We start from the raw sequence: 21,734 nt of genomic DNA, 5'->3' as shown, positions 1-21,734 counted from the left end.
GTTATTTGCTCCAAAGTTGATTGTTTAAAAAACATGGTGTGGGGTCACATAGCAAGTGATATTTGTAAGGAAAATTATTTCCAATGCCAAAGGCTTCATTCGGTTATGGGGAGGAAAATGAAAGAAGGAAAAAAAAAAAAAAAAAAAATCCTAAAAATGGCTTTCATTCTTGCAATTTCCCAATGGACCTCATGACCTCCATTGTGTAACCAATCTTTTGAATAGGGTCATCTTTGAACTCCTCGTCACCAAAGTCATGATAGACTTGTCTTCTCTAAAATCCCTTTCAATCCTATAAAAGCAATTTTTGTTCGAAATTGAAGCTTTGGAAGATGGAGGCATACTTCTTATGTGAAGACTATGGATGTTTGGGATTGGCCTTCGTGATTTCATCTCATGCGTGACTGCTATGGGTTGAATCTCTAAAGTGGAGACACCAGAACCTTGGGCCTTCGGAAGATTAAAGTAAAATGGACCATCCTCTTCATATAATTGCGGCTAGCCCAATTCACACCACAGGCCCTTTCCTACTCCTGAGGTAGGCTTCCTCTTCCTTAAAAAATGGGTTCAGCATGGTCCACAATTTGGTTTCGAAACATCTAACAACTTGGGCTCCTTTCATCGAGCTGGGCTTGCTTGCACTAACAATATTTTCCCCAATTGAGTGTGTTTTATATGACAATAGGCTATCCTCTATTTTTTTTTTTGATAATCGAGGAACCTTCCATGGCTAAGCCCTTAGGACTCTCCATGGGGACTCAAACCTCAGGGTGCTAACCGCCTCGGAACATAAGCTATCCTCCTCTATTAGGCCACTCTTTCCCTCAGAATGAGCTTTTTACCATTTTGAGGAGAGTAGGGCCTTCTTCACATAATTAGTAGCTTTTTCTTTGAGTGCTTCCCACACTAGGGGCTTTGTTTGGCCTTAATTTTGAATTTGAAAAAACGGAAGTGGAGGAAAACTGTCTCTCAGATTCAACCTGCTGCTGCAACTTGTCTCTAAATCTTGAATTCACCTTGGAATGCGGCCACGTATCGTTGAGTCTAACTAAGACCTACTCCAAGTTATCTCATCCCTTCCGCAACGTCCTTTTTCCTATTCTCTGATGATTGAAATAGAGACTATAAAACACCATGCCCCATCTTTGACCTCTAATAGCGCTGGTAGTACCGTGATCGCTTTCAACTCTACTTTTGGCTTGTTCTTTGGAAAATCAGTTAGTTTTAAAGTACGACAATTGATTTCTGAAATTGTCCCCCAACACTTTAGCAGATGATCCCTGTGCTTTTCAGACCATAAATGGAAAAGAAGGCCAAGTAATTCAATCCATACTCACCTAAATTTTTGAGAACCACCGTATTTTCTCTTAGCGACCATCTCCTCATGATATGGTAGTGCTTCCCTTCATTGAAACCCAACCCACCTCTTGAAGCCAACAAGCCTTTTTTAAAGGAATCCACAAATAATAATCCTTTGAAGATCGAGAAAGAAGTACAAGACACCATACCCCTCACACTTAGCAGTCTTGCAATGGCTCTTCCAACTTCTGATCAATCCTTCATACAGACCTTACTTTCACAAATCACAGCTCTAGCTCATTTTCCTGTTGGGACAAAAGCACCTTTCCTTCGGCCCTCCACCACAACAGTAGCATAAGAAGGCTTAACGCCACATTGACCGCTGCCCACTGTCTTCTTTGATGGCACTGCCTCTAGTAGTCTATCTAGAAAATCACTGAAATATATTTTTGCCATTAAAGATATCTCCAACTTATCCTATCCTATCCTCTGCTTTTAATTCCTTGAATCACCACAACTATAGTTCATTGGTTTGTGGCAAACTTTAACAACTTGATGAACCTTCCTATGCTGTTAAAGCATACCTCAAGTAGATGAGTCCCTGATTTTTCCTTGAACTTCCTGTTGAAATCCGGAGAGCTCTCTAAATCTGCTGCTTTCTTTAACTGCTCCAAGAGCCAATCAATCTCCTCCTTTTTGAAAGCCAAAGAGACAAAAACACCTTGACTTCTTTTAGTGATTGAAATCCACTCTCCCGCAGGAATGCCTTAGAATCTGATCCCAGAACTCTTCTCTTCCACCTTGCAAAACCTTTTCCTGGCTCTGATGCTAGATGTTTGGAAGCTACAGTGATTTTCCCTTTTATGAGATAAAATTGTTGCTTGAATTAGCTCAGTGAATGCTTCCTAGGTATTTGAATCATTGACAACAGTTTTTGATCTGTTGTAAGCAAAATTTTGGCTAGATCTCATGATCAAATGAATAAAAAAAGTACAGAACAAGATTGGAAAATTGTGACCTATGATGATAAATTATGATTTGGGTGTTGATTGTAAGAACTGATAGTCAAAGGTAATTCAATTATCAAATTTGAATTTTTCTTGATTAAGACTTAGGATTGTTAATCTCAAGAATTTTCTTCCTATGGGATGTAGCTCCAAAGTAGCTCAACCAGTGGATGATTTTTCTTGCTGACATTCAACTATTGGTGTATCTGTTTTTTAAGGTTCATTTGTGGCTGCTAATGATTAAATTATTGGGTGACTTTCCATCCTTAAGTGGTTTATAGTGATTTTAATAATTAGTAGGCAAGAACTGTTGCCTTTCTTTAACCATGTTAAATGTGGAGCAATTTTATGTTTTTCCTTTTTGGTTTTCTTTTTAGCTTTGGAGTGGTAGAAATCTCTTCCTTGGGTACACAACTTGCTTTATGGACTGTGTTTCTCCCTTGACTTAAAGATACAATTCTTCTTTATGTGTAGATAAATGATCGCTATGAGTTCCCTCTGCAACTTGATCTTGATAGAGAGAATGGCAAATATTTATCTCCTGATGCCAATAGGACTGTTCGCAACCTTTACGCCCTTCACAGGTATTAGTAATATCATTGTTTATTGCTCTCTGAAGAATAATCACCGACTGTTTTTTAAGGTTATAACCTAGCTAAAATCATTTCTATGGTGGTCAAAAGTTGTGAAATTTGTTACTTTGTGATGGTTGAGAGGCAAAAGTTTTGCAGAAAAACTCAAAATTCTCTCTTTCCCATGAGAAACTGTTTTCCATAAGTGCTCATTGTTTATGTGCTGGATCGTACTTTATTTCTGTTATCCATGAATTTCATCTGGTGGGAAGACAGTTGGTATACTGTTTCCCTTGTTGTCAGTTTATTCCTAGGACTGGAGGAACTCAGCAATGATATATTCTGTTTCTTAACTGGAGAAGTCCAATTTATAGGTGACATACCTGTACTGAATATGCAGTAATAAGTTTGTACTGCTGGATTCCAGAAAAAATTTCACAATGTAGCGTTTGTGCTTTATTTATTTATTATTGTTAGATTGCTTTAAGCTGAAAACATCAAAAGAAAAATAGAAAGAAATTGAACGCTGCCTGATTGCATCTGTTGTACTGAACATTCGGGAATAGTATATATCAAGTTTTTGATGCTTTATTGATGCAAAATGGATACTATTGTTTATCTCTTACACATTTTGACGTTGTTTGTAGTGTTCTAGTTCACAGTGGCGGAGTGCATGGTGGACATTATTATGCCTTTATAAGACCCACCCTTTCTGATCAGTGGTATGGACTGTATTCCCAGATTTTGCACATTCTATCATTTATATGTGTATGTATAAGTGTATTAGCAATTGCTTCCAAGCATCTATGGTGTGCCTCAATGTTCTGAACCAAGGGTTTTTGTGTGGGCTTCTCTTTATATACTAATTTCAACTTTTGTTTAATTAATATACTAATTTTAACTTTTGTTTAATTATTGGTGTTTAGACACTTTTTTTGCTTGATGTTCTTGTTTGAACTTCTCTGTTCTGGTGTAGCTTGCTGTTTCTTGGTGCTGTGTGTTTTTTGATGTCTTCATTAGTTATTTTAATTTTATTATTCACTCTGTTTAACATTTGATCATTTTTGTTAATTGTGAAAATGCCTAGAAATTGGGTCTGCATGCTAAGATAGGCACTTTCTCTTGGGTGCACCAATTACTTTGAGTTCTTATGATTTCTAACTTTATATATATTCAGTTGGTGCATAGTGGATAAGCCCTATGGTTCATTCAGTGTTAGGTCCTGCACTGCACTATATATGCCATGCAATCATTATGGTGCTTTTGTCCATGTTTTGGGTTGAATTACTCTCATATCCCCCCGGATCTGTTTACCAAGGTATATTTTCTGAAGAGTTGAATTGCTGACTGAGTTGATATTTAACAGTTAATGGGTTTCAGTAGGATTACAAGTGTTCACCATTTTCTAAACAAATGATCCCTCTCAGTTACATGAAAAGACTTACTTCGTAGGGTCAGAAGTTCCAAATGTTGCTAGATATCTTTGTTGTACCATTAATTTATGGGTTCTGGCATAATAGCTATAGTCTAGGTTCCATTGTGTTAAAAATTTTCAAGAATACTCGACAAATTAAATGTATGGAGGAGTACATGCAATGCCATTTGTAGCTAAGCTACAATTTTACCCTACAGTTGTCATGCTGTATAAAAAGAATAACTTGGGAATTTTTCAGGTATAAATTTGATGATGAAAGGGTGACAAAAGAAGACGTGAAGAGGGCTTTGGAGGAGCAATATGGTGGTGAAGAAGAGGTAATGTTTTCTTGAGTTTAGCTCATAATTTTTGAGTCTATTTGTTATTCTTCACTTGCATGTTCTTTCAAACTCATGCTTTTTCCTACTTTTCCTGTTAATGATTAACAGCTGCCCCAGACAAATCCTGGATTGAATAACACCCCTTTAAATTTACGAAGTATTCAAATGCATACATGCTGGTGTATATACGTGAAAGTGACAAGGACAAAATAATTTGCAATGTGGATGAGAAGGACATTGCTGAACATCTCCAGGTAAGATTCTGCTATTACATTTAGTCAATTTTATTTCTTCAAATTTCTATTTTTGGATGCATGACTAGAGTTCATTCCATGGCTTGCTCCAGGAGAGGTTGAAGAAAGAACAAGAAGAAAAAGAGCACAAGAAAAAGGAAAAAGCCGAGTCACATCTTTATACCATTATTAAGGTTACTAGTTCTAATTTTTCTTCTATTGACAATTGCTTTTTGAACATATTTAGTCCCTATTCATGGTTGAGGATGCTTTTGATACAATTAGTCTCCAGTCTGAGTTGAGCAGACTTTATTGAACAATTATTTGAAGCTTCTAGGTTGCACGAGATGATGACCTTGTAGAACATATTGGAAGGGATATATATTTTGATCTTGTGGATCATGACAAAGTTAGAAGTTTTCGTATCCAGAAGCAGATGCCTTTCAACTTTTTCAAGGTACCATTTCAACATAGGTTTGCATCTTGTTTGAAAGAATGTTACTGGTCATAATTTTTATTTATTTTTTTATGTGAATTTTCTTCACTGCTCATTCTTGTTGGTGCTATTTAAACTGTTCATTAATATAGTTTATTTCTCTTCAGAGCCTTTCAAGTAGAAATTGTAATGCTTTTTTAGACTGACCATGTCTTCATTTAGACATTTATTAGAGCAAAGTCTGCATTTCTTGTTTGATAAGTTCATTATCATCAGTCCCTATAACTGATTTCTTTGGTGCCACTTGGAGAGGACTGTTTGTTAAGTAAGATCCCACTTGACGCTATTTGTCAAGTAAATATTGCTATATCAAGAATGATAGAGAGCAGAAACTCTATTTTTCTTATTTTTCGCCGTTAGCAATATTAGTACATAAATAAGAAAGATGGCAACAACCTGCCATAGATAATTCCTTAATTCTAGGACTATAAAGCCATCCCTATAACTAAGGGATAAACATGTAAACTGAAATAAAAAATGAGATTTGGAATTGATCCTTATCTCTTTATTTAAAAGGAGACAAACAGATCAACTAATCCCTATTAATTGATTTATATCTCTTTATTTAAAAGGAGATAAACAAGTCAACTAATCCCTATTTAATAGGGATTTTATTCTTTGAATTCCTACACTCCCCCTCAAGCTGGGGAATGGATGTCTATCATTCCCAGCTTGGAAATCAATTCCTCGAACTTCACCCTTGGAAGAGCTTTTGTGAAAATATTAGCTACTTGCAAACTAGTCAGAGTATGGATCAAATGGAGTATCCCTTCTTCAATCATTTCTTTGATGAAGTGACGATCTATTTCAACATGTTTGGTTCATGATGAATTGGATTTTTTGCAATGCTGATTGCTGCTAAATTGTCACAAAAAAACACTCATTACTCCATCAGCTTCAATTCTCAATTCTTCAAGTAATCTTTTCAGGCATATTCCTTCACAAATACCTTGAGCAAGAGCCCTGAACTCTGCCACAACACTACTTCTTGCTAGCACCACTTCTTGCTACAACAGATTGCTTCTTACTCTGCCAAGTTACATGATTCCCTCAAACATAGGTGCAGTAGCCAATAATAAACCTTCTGTTATGAATGAATCCTGCCAATCAACATCAAAGTAGACTTCAATTCCTTTGTTGATTCCCTTTCTAAAGTAGAGACCTTTTCCTGGTGTTATCTTTAAATACCATAAAATTCGATAGACGACTTCAAGGTGCTCTTCATTAGGATTGTTCATATATTGACTTACGACACTTACTGAAAAACAAATATCAGGTCGTGTTTGGGCAAGATAAATTGATTTTCCCTATAAGTCATTGGTACCTTCCTTTGTCAATTGGGGGCTTTTTGTCATTAGTCCTTCTTTGTAGTTTGATTCTATGGAAGTATTTGAAGGCTTACATCTAGCATCCCTATTTCCTTTAGTAAATCCAGAACATATTTCCACTGAGAAACTACAATACCTTTCTTTGAGCGATCCACTTCCATGCCTAGGAAATATTTGAGAGGTCTTAGGTCTTTTATTTCAAACTCATTGGCCAATACTTCCTTCAACTTGTCCATTTCATTTATATGATTCTTTGTCAAGATAATATCATCAACATTGACGATAAGAATAGTAATCTTCCCATTCAAGGAATGTTTGATGAATAGAGTATGATTTGTTTGTCCTTGTATGTACCCATGTTTCTTAACCGCCTTAGTAACCCTATCAAACCATGCTCTGGGAGATTTTTTAAGTCCATATAAGGATTTTTGAAGTTTACAAACCTTAATAACATTGGCTTTATTCTCAAATAGTAGAGGGATTTTCATATAGACTTCATTTTCTAGATCTCCATTGAGGAAAGCATTCTGACATCCAATTGTTGAAGAGTCCAATCTAGATTGACTGCTAAAGACAACAGTACTCTCATGGTATTAAGTTGGCAACATGGGCAAATGTCTCTTGGTAGTCTATGCCATAGGTCTGAGTGAATCCCTTGGCCACAAGTCTTGCCTTATACCGTTCTACCCTTCCATCTGACTTGTACTTAACAGTGAAGATCCACTTACATCCAACTGGTTGCTTCCCTTTTGGCAAGTCTAATAATTTCCAAGTCCCATTCTTTTTCAACACCCTGATTTCATCATCTACAGCCTGCCCCCAATCAGGGTTTTCTAGAGCTTCACGGATACTCCTTGGAATCTTTATATTTGATAGATTAGTAACAAATGCATGATATTTTGATGATAATCTATCATAAGAAATAAAATTAGAGATTGGATGTTGGGTACATGATCTTACGCCTTTTCTTAGAGCAATAGGCATATAAAGATCATTAGGAGTATCATAAACTTTAGTTTCTTGAATTGAGTTACTTGACTTTCTGATCTTGGATTGGATTCTTGGTTTTGCTCTAGAATAGTGTGATCCTCTAATTCTTCTCGAGGCCTTTTCCTCCTTGAATAAACATGTAACTCAATGTTATTTGCATGTTTTGTAGAAGAAGAGGTAGGAATAGTTGGCTTAGATTGAGAGGTTGAAGGGACAGGTTGTTCAGGAGCAATTTTAGGAAGGATAGGTTGAGGTATATCAGGTATAGGTTGGTTAACTGAAGCACTAGGTTCAATTTTGGGAACTTCTTGAAACCAAAAATCACATTCTTAAATGTTCCCCCTTGAATGTTATTTTTGGTGAAAATGGTTGATTTTCAAGGAAGGTGACAGAATTTCTTGATAGCAGGGGAATAGCACTTGTACCCTTTTTGAGTGGGGGAATATCCAAAGAAAAGATATTTGTTGGCTTTAGGGTCAAGTTTGCTCATATTGTGTTGATGGATGTGGACAAAAAAACAGAGCAGAATTAAAAAAAAAAAAAAAAAACAGAAAGGCTGAGGAAGGGTTATAAGGCAGTGCTGGAACAGAAAATCTGATTGTCAATGAAAAGGCTGTAGCAATTCAAGCCATAGCAAGAAATGCTCTGTTTTTGGATTAAAAAACAGAGTAGAATTTTTTTTGTTCAAAAAACAAATTTCTGCAGGTTCTTAAACAACCAGCGATGAAGGCTTGAGAAAAAATTGAAACCCTAAGAAGCCAAATTTATCTCTGATACCATCAAGAATGATAGAGAGGAAAAATCCATTTTTCTTATTTTTCACCATGAGCAATAATAGTACACAAATAGGAAAGATGGAAACAACCTGCCATAGATAATTCCTTAATTCTAGGACCATAAAGCTATCTCTAAAACTAAGGGATAAACACGTAAAAATGAAATACAAAAATGAGATTTGGAATTGATCCTTATCTTTTTATTTAAAAGGAGATAAACAAGTTAACTAATCCCTATTTAATGGGGATTTTATTCTCTGAATTCCTACACTATATATTTTTTTTTGATAAGCAAGCACAATTCATTAAAAGAAGGCTAAAGAGCCCAAAGTATACAGTATACAAGGCAGCAAAGGCCTTACAAGCAAAAAGGCCAAAAAACAAACCACCCCTTAACTGGAGGCAAGCCACTCTAGGAAACCTAAAAGGGAATGCGGCTCCTCTTCCATATACAATTTAACCCAACCCCAAATATTACATACAAAAGAATACTTAAACCTCTGAATTGCTAAATCCCCCTCCCCTAAATGCTAATCTATTCCTTTCCTTCCAAACCATCCAAAAAATGAATAACGGAATAGAATTCCAAAACTTTTTCCTTTTTTTCCCCACAAAAGCACCCCCCCAGCTGTATAAAACCTCCTTTACAATATTAGGGAACACCCACTTGACCCCAACTAAACCCAATACTAAGTCCCATAGCACTCTGGCCACTGTACAATGAATAAGAATGTGATTCACACTTTTGGCTTCGCAAACACACAAAAAACACCGATTAGGGAGCTGCCATCCTCTCTTTTGGAGTCTATCAAGAGTCAAAATCTTTCCCCAAGTCGCTTCCACGCAAAAAACATGATTTTAGTTGGGACTCTTTCCATCCAAATTTTGTTTTTCGGGAAGATGACATCCATAGGCCTATCCAACCAGCTATACGCATCCTTCACTCTAAACTGCCCACTTCCCCCTCCCTTCCAAGAAACCGAGCCTTCCTCCCAAGTAATCCTGAAACCTCTCAACGCTTGGAGCAGCTCACCTACCATCTCCACCTCCCAGTCATTAAAATCCCTAATAAATCTCAAGTTCTAGCCTCCTTCTCCAACATTCTGGTCTCACATGTCTTCAACTAACGCGTTTCTATGGGCTGCCAAGATGTAGAGATGCGGGAACCTTTGGGATAGTGCTGAATCCCCACACTACATGTCAGTCCAGAACCTGATTTTATTGCCTTTCCCCACATTGAACACCATTTTATCCCAGCACCAACCAACTTCCTTTAAAATCTCCTTCCACACCCCACCCCACACTCACCCACAACCTTTTTGGTCCTCCAGCCGTGATCCTCTTAACCATACTTTGCCACCAGCACTTGCTTCCAAAGGGCCTCCTTATCAGAAGCGAATCTCCAAGTCCATTTACCAAGTAATGCTTTATTCATAAGGGTAAACTTCCTAATTCCAAGCCCCCCGTTCTCCTTATCCCCACACACCACTTCCCATTTAACAAGATGAGCTTTCCTCTCCATGTGACCCCCTCCCCACAAGAAGTCTCTTTGCAATTTTTCTAATCTTCTTGCCACAGAAATGGGCATTCGGAATAAAGACATCTGATACATTGGCATGCTAACCATTGTGCTTTTGATTAGTGTGATTCTCCCGCCCTTTAAAATATATTGACTCTTCCAAAGGGCAAGCCTCCTTCTCATTTTCTCTTCTACCCCATCCCACCCATAGACAGCCTTATTAGGCACCCCCAGAGGCAACCCCAAATACACAGTCGGCAGCTGCCCCACCCTACACCCTAACTCCATAGCCAGCTCCTCTATCCCTTGCACCTCCCCTACTGGAATGATCTCACTTTTAGCCAAATTAATTCTTAACCCTGAAGCGGCTTCAAACCAGAACAAAATCCAACTCAAGTTCGTTAAGTACTCCTTCTTAGCCTCACAAAAGACAATAGTGTCATCGGCAAAGAGCAGATGAGCAACGTGGGCAGCCCGCCCTCTACCATGCTGAATTTTACACCCTGAGATAAAGCCCCCCTCCATAGCCTTTCTGATAGGGACGCTCAACACTTCCATCCCTATGACAAAAAGGTAAGGGGACAAGGGGTCCCCTTGCTGCAACCCTTTTGAGCTTGAAAAAAAACCAGCTGGTGTTCCATTCACCATAACTGAGAACTTGGCTGTGGAAATACACCACCACATCCACCTCAGCCACTTAGAGCCAAACCCCATTTTTTCCATGACCTTCAAAAGGAACTGCCAATTAATACTATCATAGACCTTCTCTATATCTAACTTGCAGATAACCCCATTATCCCTCATCTTATTCCAGGCGTCGATCACTTCATTTGCTATTAGAGAGGCGTCAAGAATCTGTCTTCCCGTGACAAACGCGTTCTGATAAGGGGAGACTACTTTTCCTATCACTTTCTTAAGCTTGTTGGCCAGCACCTTTGCCAATAGCTTATAGAGACCCCCCAAAAGGCTGATGGGTCTAAAGTCCCCTAGATCCTCAGCCCCTCCTTTCTTAGGAATCAGCACCAGAAAAGTATTGTTAATACTCTTGAGGAACATATTCTGGTCATGAAACTCCTTAAACATCTCCAAAATTTCCTCCTTAACGAAGTCCCAGCAACGTTGCCAGAAGAATAAAGAGAACCCGTTAGGACCTGGGGCTTTATCCCCATTCATTTCCATCAGGGCCGTTTGGACCTCACCCTCAGTGAAGGGAAGCTCCAACGTCTCCGCTTCTTGCAAGCAAATTTGATTAAAAGGAAGGCTTCCAATGTCCGCCTTCCACTCCGAACTTTCTGAGAATTGTTGCTGAAAAGCATTCGCTACCCTTTCTTTAATTTCACGCTCCTCTGTCAGCTTAAACCCATTAATTTTAATTCTGTCCATGTGGTTGACTCTTCTATGGGCAGAAGCCATACGGTGGAAATATCCCGTGTTCCTATCCCCTGCCTTTAACCATAGTTCCCTTAACACCTGCCTCTAGTGAGTTTCTTCCGGATCTACCCACTTGGCATAACCCTCCTTGGCTTCCTTCTTACAAGCTAATTCCTCCATTGTCAAGCTTCTCTCATCCTCCATTCTGTCCCAATACTCCACTTGATGGAGCGCAGCCTCCTTGTTACATTCCAGATTTCCAAACTCCTCCCTATTCCAAGCTTTAAGCTTCTGCTTCAACTCCTTCAATTTCGCAGACAATCTAAAACTGGCGCTGCCACTGACCTTTATCCCCCGCCACCAATTACGGATTAAATCCTTGAACCCCTCAACTTTGAACCACATGTTTTCGAATCTGAAAGGGGCAGACCCTCTCCTCAAGCTACCCCCCTCAAGTAATACTGGAAAGTGGTCCGAAGTCGGCCTAGGAAGCCTTCGCTGACTCACCCTACTAAACTGATCAAGCCAGTAGGGAGAGACCAGAAATCTATCTAGTCTAGCCCTTGAAAGACTATTCAGGCCCCCACTCCACGTGAAGGCACCCCTTTGCAGCTGTAAGTCCACAAGACCTAGCTCGTCTACAACTTCCGCAAACCTCCTCATAGCTGAGGTTATTCTCCCTTGTCTACTTCTTTCACATTGAGCCAGGGTGATGTTGAAATCACCTCCTAGACACCAAGGCCCCTCCCAAATTCCTCTGATCGCCCCTACTTCTTCCCACAAACACTCCCTCTCAATTCTAGTGAACAGGCCATATCCACCCGTAAAAGCCCAAATCACCCCATTCTCCACTATCCTGAATCTGCAGGATAAAGAGAACTGACCCTCTTCCCACTCCAACAAATCCAGAGCTCTTTTATCCCAGCAAATCAGGATACCACCAGTCGAGCCACACGAATTCAGGGCCTTCCAATCTAAAAATCTACCCGACCCTAAACTTCTCACCACCCAGTCAGTCATAACCTGAATTTTTGTCTCCTGAATGCAGAAGAGATCCACCTTCTGCTTCCTAATTACCGATTTAATTACTTTCCTTTTCGTGCTTTCGTTCACCCCCCTCACATTCCAGCTTAATAACTTGAGATTCATTAAACAATCACAGTCTGCACCCCTCTACTTGGATAGGATATTTCTTTCTACCATCCCCCTCATAATTAACTGAGCATTCCAACCTCTTTAACTCCCTTTCAAACCTCGATTTTTCCAATAATCCTTTGCTATGAATTTTCTCCCTCCTTTTTCTAATTTTGACCAAAAAATTTAAAATATCCTTTTCCAGACCATCAGTTGAAAAACCCAGGAATTGGCTGAACCTTGCTAGACTACTTTCTTGCCAATCCAGGTCACCTTCCCCCCTTTCTTCTTGTAGCTCATACTGTGATGATCCTCCCTCCAGTTCCCTTGCCGTTGCTATGGGGCCTTTAAATTCAACCAATTCCCAGCATACATTACCACTCTCCCTAGTACCAGCTGCACCTTGCCCATTTGACTCATTGCCATTCTAGCAAGCCTCCCTTATCACCCCAGAATGGTCAAAGAACTCCCCCTCTGGAGTCCGACCAAGCGAAAGCAAAGACGAATGAGAAGAATTCCCCTAGTCCCATAAACCCCCTAAAGATGAGAAAGCCTCATACCTCAAAGCTTCATCCTCTAGAGCACTGTCTGCCAACGCATAGAGAGGATTAGCCTTCTGATCACTCTCAGTTTCCTTCTCCCGCGCTCTTAGAAACTCCAACTCAAAGTTGGCTTCACCAGAAAGCCCAGGTTGAGCTAAAGCCTCCATCGAGCCTATTTTAGGCTGATGCACCGCCGGGCCTTTTCTCTTCTTGACTGAAGGCCCACCAGGCTGCGCCCTAAACTCCTGCAAACAGCTCGATGACAGCCCGCTGCACTTTCTTTGGTCCAAAAATGGCCCAATTCGCGGCCCAGGCTCCTCCTCTAATACCTTCTCCTTACCTTTTGGATCTTTCGTCCTGCCCATCAGCCCAAGCCTACCACCTTCAGCCTCTTTTGCCATTACTACTTCAAATGTTGATTGCGGACTAGGCCCCCCATCCCTCCTTAGGCCCAAGTTGGATTCATTAAGCCCATCCAAGGACGACCCATCTTCCGTCCCACCCACTGAAGCCCGGAACATCGACCCGAATTGGATCCGACCCACCGACGAGACCCTACCCATCCCGTCCAATTGCCTTTCCATCCCATCGTCTGACCGTAGCAGTACATCGAGACCTGCGCTGCCCCACTCCTCCACTCGCCGGCCAGCGAGTGCGCCTCCGTTGCCCCTTTCCTCTCCTCTGCCACGATCTGTTGAGCCCTGGCGGTCCTCCAGCTTCTGTCTAATCGACGACAATAATTCCCACCATAGCGGGAGATGATAGATAGTCTCTTCAATTCCAACTTCTATCGAGCTTGGCAGCTCGCCTCTCTTCGTCTTCACCAGGATCCTCGCCCATCGGAGATTTTCCATTTTTTCCGTCTGAGCGTCCATGGCTACAAAGCCCCCGCACTCATCTCCCACCCTTCGCAAAATGTTAGGAACCCAAAACGACAGAGACAAGCCTTTAATCCTCACCCAAACTTCCTCTTCTATTTCCCTTTCTTCCAGACACCCATAACTCGGACTCCACAGCTCCAGATCAACATGAATCCCCCCCACCAACCTTTTCCCGACAGCGAATACTTTCCTGGCTTCTACCGCCTTTTCAAACTCCAATAGGGTCTGACCTTCATCCATCCAGGCCAACCCTAGCTTCCCTTTTATCCCCTAAACACTCGCCATCAGCCACCCCATCCTCGCCAAATCCTCTCCTCCTGCTACCTTAGGGTTCCATTTTCCCACCAAGCATTGTCCCAATCTATCCACATTTCTGCAAATGTCCTCCCCCTTTATCTCCATCCTGGCCGAGATGCTATTCCTATTCCCCCATCTCTTTCCCATTTCAGCTTTCACTCTTTCAGGGGTCGGCTCGTCCTTTTTTTTCTCCCTTCTGTCAATCATCGTATACAAGTTCCGCACCACTTCCGCCATAACTGACCATCTCTCTCTTTCCCCTCTACTTCTCGGGATGCAGATATTGTACTTTTTCTCCTCCGCATCTACGACCCCTAACCGGATAAAGCTCCCTGCCTTATTAACTTCACGCACCATGGAGTACCTTCTCCCCTTTTCCTTCCAGCCCTTCTCCCATTTGTCGTCTTTCCCATACTTAACGCATTGGTCCAACCCTTCCAGAAAAATCCCAACGCTTGTCGGCCCTAGTCTAACCTATGAGGACACTCCTCTTTTACTTTCCACAATGAAGAGTAGAGTTTTATCTCTTCTCTTCTCCACCTATACTTCAAAGATTTTTTATTCCACCCCGAAGCTCTATCTTTTCCGTTTCGAGTCCACCTCGTCGTTGTCGCCCTCACCCTCGCTCTCGCACTCTCTCACTCTCTCTCTTAACATCGCACTAGCCTCTTTGAATTCCTACACTATATAATCTTCACATCCATGGATTTTACCTTTGTGAAAAACCGACCCTTTCTACCCTAAAACATATCTTTAAGGGGAGCCTTTATTTGGAGATTAAGTCTCCTATTCTGCTGGATCTACAAAATCTTGACGTACTCGTGACCTTGTCCTTGCCTCTTCACCCACCTGGTATCTCTAAGACATTGGAAGAAAAAAGACTAGGCGATACTATCACTACATCGTTGCAAGTCTATTCAAGAAGGAAGCTGCTTCACCTTGGGCACTAACATGTCTACTCATTGGATTTCATGATAGGTACTAAACTCTTTCTCTTTCCTAATTCACCTTGTTCACCATACATTGACCAGCCCATAGAAAATCATGTGGATGAACCTGTCTTTAATGATCTAAATTTGCCAATTGCCATTAGAAAAGGCACCTGAACATGCACCCAACACCCTATTTTCAATTGTCTCCTTTAAGAAATTGTCACCCTCATACAAAGCCTTCCTTAGTCACCTAAGTCACTTAGAAATCCTAAAAGCAGTTCAAGAGGCACTTAGAAATGAGAATTTGAGAAATGCCATGAGTGAGGAAATGAGAGCACTTGAGAAAAATCAAACATGGGAGGTTGTAAAACTTCCTTTAGGGAAAAGACTAGTTGGATTCAAGTGGGTCTTCATTGTGAAATATAAATCTGATGGGACTCTAGAAAGGTACAAAGCTAAATTAGTAGCTAAAGGGTATAGTTAGACTTAGCACCAATGGCAAAGATAAACACTATTTCTAGTCTTATTATGTTTGGCTACTAACCTTGGTTGGTCTTTGCTGCAATTTGATGTTAAAAATGTCTTCTCATGTGGTGATTTGGAAGAGGAAGTCTACATGGGGGCTCCACTAAGATTTGGTGGGAACTTTGGTAGTGATTCCGTGTGTATTCTAAAGAAGGCGTTAGATGGGCTTAAGCAATCTCTTAGGCATGGTTTGGGAGATTTGCTAAAGTTATGTTGAAGATGAAGTATCGACGAAGTTAGGGAGATCATACTCTCTTTACTAAGTGCTCAACATCTGGAAAGGTCACATCTTTAATTGTTTATGTGGATGATATAATTGTGATTGAGGATGACTAAGAAGAGATTGAATGGCTTAAAAAATTTCTTGTTGTAGAATTGGACATCAAAGATCTAGGGAGGTCAAGGTACTTCTTAGAATTTGAAGTTGCTGATTCGAACAAGCACACCTTCATTTCACAACAAAAATATGTCCTTGATCTAACCAATAGTCCCATTGAACAAAATCATTGACTTATGGATGATAAGGATGAAGCAGTAGTGGGTTGAGGTATTACCGCAGACTAGTGGGAAAACTAATTTACTTATCACACACTAGGCTTGATATTAGCCTATGCTATGTGTATGGTTAGTTCATGCATTCACCAAAGAATAGTCATCTAGAGGTTGTCTATAGGATTCTCAAATATTTGAAACTCACTTCTGGAAAAGGTATTCTAGTTAAGAGGAATATGAAGTTGAATTTGGAAGCATACACTAATGCAAACTAGACAAGGTCAATTGTAGACCAAAGATCTACCTTAAGTTATTGCACATTCCTAGGAGGAAATTTAGTTACTTGGAAAAGCAAAAAGCAATGTGTTGTGTCCAAATTAAGCACAAAGGTAGAATTCATTGTAATGGCACAAGGAGTATGTGAACTTCTTTGGTTAAGAATCATTCTTGATGATCTCAAAATTAAATGGGAGGGAACAATAAAGTTATATTGTGACAACAAGTCAAATATTAGCATTGCCCGTAATCTATCTAAGATGATCGGACAAAGCATGTAGAAATTGATAGACACTTCATCAAATGGAAGTTGGATAGTAACCTTATTTGTACTCCCTATTTTTCAACAGAAAGACAGTTGGTAGATATTTTGATTAAGGGACTTTCAAGTCAAATTTGGACAATGGATTAGTTTGAGAGCCTGAGAGAACACAAGATCAATTAAAGTTGGTGAAGAGAATTTTTATCCCCTTAATTGCGGTGCTTGAACATTTATTCACTCCTATTTGCTTTTATGTCATAATAATCATTTAGATATTCTTTATGCACATTGATTCTTTTAAAGACCGCACATCCTTTAATGTTCCCATTCTCTTTATTAATTTAATTATTCATTTATTAATCACCAAAAAAAAAATTGGAAAAAGGAGAAAAGAACATCTAGTCAGGGTTAACTCGACTCAAAAACATTGTGCCCAAAAGTTGGAAATGCAAATTAATTGTCCATATCCTTATTTGGTTCCTTTCGAACTCTTTAAAATCAATTTCTCTCCTTTCAACATTATGTGGGAGAAAATCCAAAAAGTAGACCAGCTGATCAAAAGGGAGTTGTCTTTTTTCTAGTTGATTTGGTCCTTAAAAGAGGATAAGTAATTGGCTAAGCAGATTGTCATTCATTGTGGGTTAGCAATGAATTTCTGGATTTTTTAATTCTCTCTATTTGGGTTTTTTTTTAGTGTTCCCTCAGTTTTTGAGGGAGTTGCTTCAAGGGTTTGGTTAACCAGTTTGGGCTTAAGGCTTAGATAAATATTTATTTTCAAATTTTGGGTTTTTAATTTTTAAAAAATTTTATTTTATTTATTTATTTATTTTTATTTTTATTTTTAATTTTGAAAACCATTTCAAGTGTTAGATTTTCCAACTTTCTAAATGTTATCTTAAATACTGCTTCATCTGCCCATATTTCTTTCTTATCACAACAAATTAACAAATCTAACTTTTTGAGCCCCAAAATCATGAGCCTATTAAAAACTTTTGATAAATTGTTTGATATATGAAAAATAAAAATACATAACTACCCTAACATAGTAACCTAAATGACATACCAATATAGTGAAAAAAAATATTTTATGGAGGGATCAAGTTCGGTCAAGTTAAAGAAAAACTCCCCGCTAAAACTGAACTGAACTGAATCGGTTAGGTAAACATTCTAACTGAAGTAAGGGGCTCTACCCAAACTAACTTGCACCAACCTGTGTAGGTTTGTTTAGATTGGTGAGGATGGTCTGTGTGTGTTTTATTTATTTGGTGCATTTGGAAAGAGTAGAATATAAGAAGTTTTGAGAGTGAGGGAATTTGGAAGTTATAATGAAGAGCACCTGTTAAAATCTTTGTTTTTTTGGTATATTGTGCCTCAGGATTTTCATATTAGTTCCTTGTTAGATTTCATTCACATTTTAGGTAGGAAGTAGTCTTTCTGCGCTTTTCCTTTTTTTTTGCTTGGGAGGCTTCTTGGGCAAAGGTGTTACTTTGGATCATTTAAATAGGAGAGGGTGATCTTTGGCAAATAAATGTTTCCTTTGTCTTGAAGAGGAAGAGACCATTGACCACATTCTTATCCACCATGTCAAGATAAGAGTGTTATGGAATCCTTTGTTCTCCCTGTTTGGTGTGCTTTGGGTACTTCCTTGTTTGGTTAGAGACACATTCTTATGATAGCATGGTTCTTTGTGGTAAAAGGTGTGGCGAACAGCTCCTGTATGCTTATTTTGGACCATTTGGAAGGAAAGAAACAGAACTTTTGAGAATGTGGGACAGTCCATTCAAGGACTAAAACATGCTTTCCTTTGTAATCTATGGGATTGGTCTAGGTTGTTTTTAATTTCTGGTCCTTCTTCGGCTGTAGATTTTGTGGATTGGGTGGGTTCATTTTGAGGGGAGTGTAGTTTTCTATTGGTCCCTCTCCGTTTGTTTGCGCTTTTAAGTGTTTGTTGTATACTTTGTACTTAAGAGCGATGTTTTGGCGCTTTTTGTTTATAATACACTTTTGCTTTACTCATTAAAAAAAGAAAAAAAAAAAGAAATGTGACCTGTGTAGTTGGGTTGTGTGCTCCTCTTTTAGGCACTTTAATAAAACTATTTTATTTTCTTGCCAAATTAAATTAGTAATTCATGTCAATGAATTTGTTATTCTGATTTAAAAAAGGGTTCCTCTCTCTCTCTCTTTAGAATTTTTTCTTACTGTTCTTTTAATTCTAATTTAATTTTTTTTTATATTCATCATTTTTATTTTTATTTTTTTTCTGTGTTCCAAATATTATCTTGCCCTTCCTTGTATCTTCTTTCATGTAATTTTTATTTTTCACAGAAGAAAATACTTTTGTTTAAATACGTATTTGTTATAAGTAGGTCAAATAATTGATTATATTTTGTCACCCATACACCACCTCACTCAAGGAAGTCTTTGCTTTGTTGATTGAACAACTTGGTGAAATGGTTATACCAACATAAACATTATTAGAATTTATAATGCCGAAAATTTTGTTGCCAAACATAAAGTATTCTTGTCTGGGAATAGTATTAAAATAATACAACATATTCAAATTGAGAAGTTTGGAAATAGTGATGATACTGATTTTTCTTCTTAAAAGTGATCCATGATTCATTGTTTATTCCTATTTCTTAATGTGACATATTTATTTGAAGTTATTTTGATAGCCTAATTTGGAAACAGTATTTGTATGGCCATATTTGCTCTATATTATTGGCTCTTAATATGTGGTCATAAAATTCATGTCACAGTTCTTTTATCAGTTTATGTTGGCTAATCATAAAGCTACATGCAGGAGGAGGTAGCTAAAGAGTTTGGTATACCAATTCAATTTCAGCGTTTTTGGCTGTGGGCAAAGCGCCAAAACCACACATATCGTCCTAATCGGCCATTGACACATCTAGAAGAACAACAATCTGTAAATGTTTTCTACTTTAGCACTACTAGTATGCTTTGGTTTCAAATATCTTATGTTCTTAAAGTTACTCTGATGCTGTTGAATTATGTGGCTTTGTATTTAATAGGTTTATCTCTTATTCTACTCTCACTGATTTTTCTTTTCAGTTTTTGTTTTTTATTTTTATTTTTGTGGTTTTGGGGGACTGTTCAGTGAATAGTGTGGTTGAGGTCCTAGGTTTGATAGATATCTGAATGGGGCAGATGTAAGATGAAGATGATGCATTTGTGTATGCGTATGTATAGTGCACAATGATGATCATGTGTGTATGTCTGTTGTTGAGCTTCTAGCTTAATAGGTATTGGAATAGGGTATGGACAATAATATTGTGTTTGCGAACATGTGTAGATGCACAACAGATATTATGTGTGGTTGAGGTCCTTGGTTGGATATCTAAATGAGGTAGATGCACAGTGAAGATTGTGTGTATAGATTCACAATGAAGATTTTTTGTCATCCACATGTGCATGATTCGTTGACCATTCAAAGAATATAGTGTGTATGCATGGTGTTGATTGTGTGAGTGAGAGTGCTTAAGAAATAATATTGTTGAGGTCTTGGGTTTAATAGATAGGAATGAACATGTGTGTGTGGAATAGTTTGGTTGAGGTCTTAGGTTTAATAGATATCTAAATGAAGTAAATGCATGATGAAGATTGTGTGTGCATGACTATTAAAGGAATAGTGTGATTGAGGTCCTAGATTTAAAAGATATCTAGCAAAAGTAGAAATGGGATGATACACAATGAAAATTGTGTTTATGATGGTATAAGTTCTGCAGTTACAGTCCTAGGTTTAATAGATTTCTGAATCAGATAAATACACTATGAAGATTTTGTGTGTGAGTGGGTGGGTGTATTTTTTCAGAGTTGTGATGTGGTGAGGTTTTGTGTGTGTCTGTGTGTCTTCACATGCACTTCTGCTGTTTTTTCTGTCTGCGTGTTTTGTGCATTTGTGTGTTGTGCATGAATGGATGCATTTGTGGCCTTTAAGGGAACAATGTGGCTGATGTGCACCTGTGTGGACTTCTAGTGAATAATGTAATTGAGATCATTGGTTTAATAGGCATCTAAATGGGCTAGTGTATGATGTTTCATGCGTGTGTGTGTTGTGTGTTTATGTGTACCTGTGTGGCCTTTTAGGGAATAAGGTGGTTGAGGTTCTTTTTTTTTTTTTTGATCAGAAACGAAGAAAAATATATTAATAGAAGAAAAGATATAGGAGAAAGAAAAGATACAAAAGAAAGAAAAGATACAAAAGAAAGGATGAGAGGTCCTTCCTACACAAACTGAACAAAAGAGAAAACTCCCAACAATAGAAATCTAAAAACAAAGAGAAACCTCAACATTCTCAAACTTTTGAAGCGCAAACCGCAATCCAGTGGAGTTGTAAAACACTTAGAGGAACTCCTCTAAAGAGTGTCTGTGTGTTCCTGTTCAAGAAAGTGTGGTGCGTGGTTAAGGTCCTAAGTTTAATGCATATTTGAATGAGCTAGATGTGCAATGGACATTTTGTGTTTTGACTATTCAAGGAATGAAGTAGATTTGTAAAGAAGATTGTGTTGTTTAGGTTCTAAGTTTGATAGATATTTGAATGTAGTTGTGGACCCCGCATTTCTCTCATGCGTTTTCCTCACTCTCGTCTGGCTTCCCTCCAAGAAAGAATCCCCAGAAAAATATCACTCTCTGGTTCCTCGTTTTCTCAGCGTCCAGAACACCCTCCAGAAAACTCCCACTCTCCTGTTCTTCCTCTCTCCCGTTTTTCTTTCTCTCCTCTCCCCAAAAACTCTCTAAGCTACCTCAGAAAACAGGTCCTCGTCACTAGCCCAAACTTCTCCTCTCAGAAAGGCCTCACCCCCCAAAACTCAATACGCTCCCCCAGACAATCAAAAAAACCCCTCCCCTCTGGCAGATACGCTCCTCCTCTAACAGAAACGTTCCTCCAGAATCTCACTTTACAGGTGTCATCCTCTGATTGACTCATTCAAAGCACTATTGTGATTCCCTAGTAGCCATCCATGAGTCGACTCGTGGCCACCCAGAATTGTGACACCTGGCAAAAATGAGCTGCATGAAAATGAGC

At 38.9% G+C, this 21,734-nt stretch overlaps 1 pseudogene; it reads left to right on the top strand.

The window, feature by feature from the left end:
• LOC117916440 overlaps positions 1-21,734 on the top strand; it is a 62,525-nt pseudogene that overhangs the window by 31,606 nt on the left and 9,185 nt on the right.

Source organism: Vitis riparia, chromosome 6, assembly GCF_004353265.1.
Source record: "Vitis riparia cultivar Riparia Gloire de Montpellier isolate 1030 chromosome 6, EGFV_Vit.rip_1.0, whole genome shotgun sequence".
Lineage (NCBI taxonomy): Eukaryota > Viridiplantae > Streptophyta > Magnoliopsida > Vitales > Vitaceae > Vitis > Vitis riparia.
Note: the sequence above shows the minus strand (reverse complement) of the source record. Positions and strands in the feature narration are given on the sequence as shown.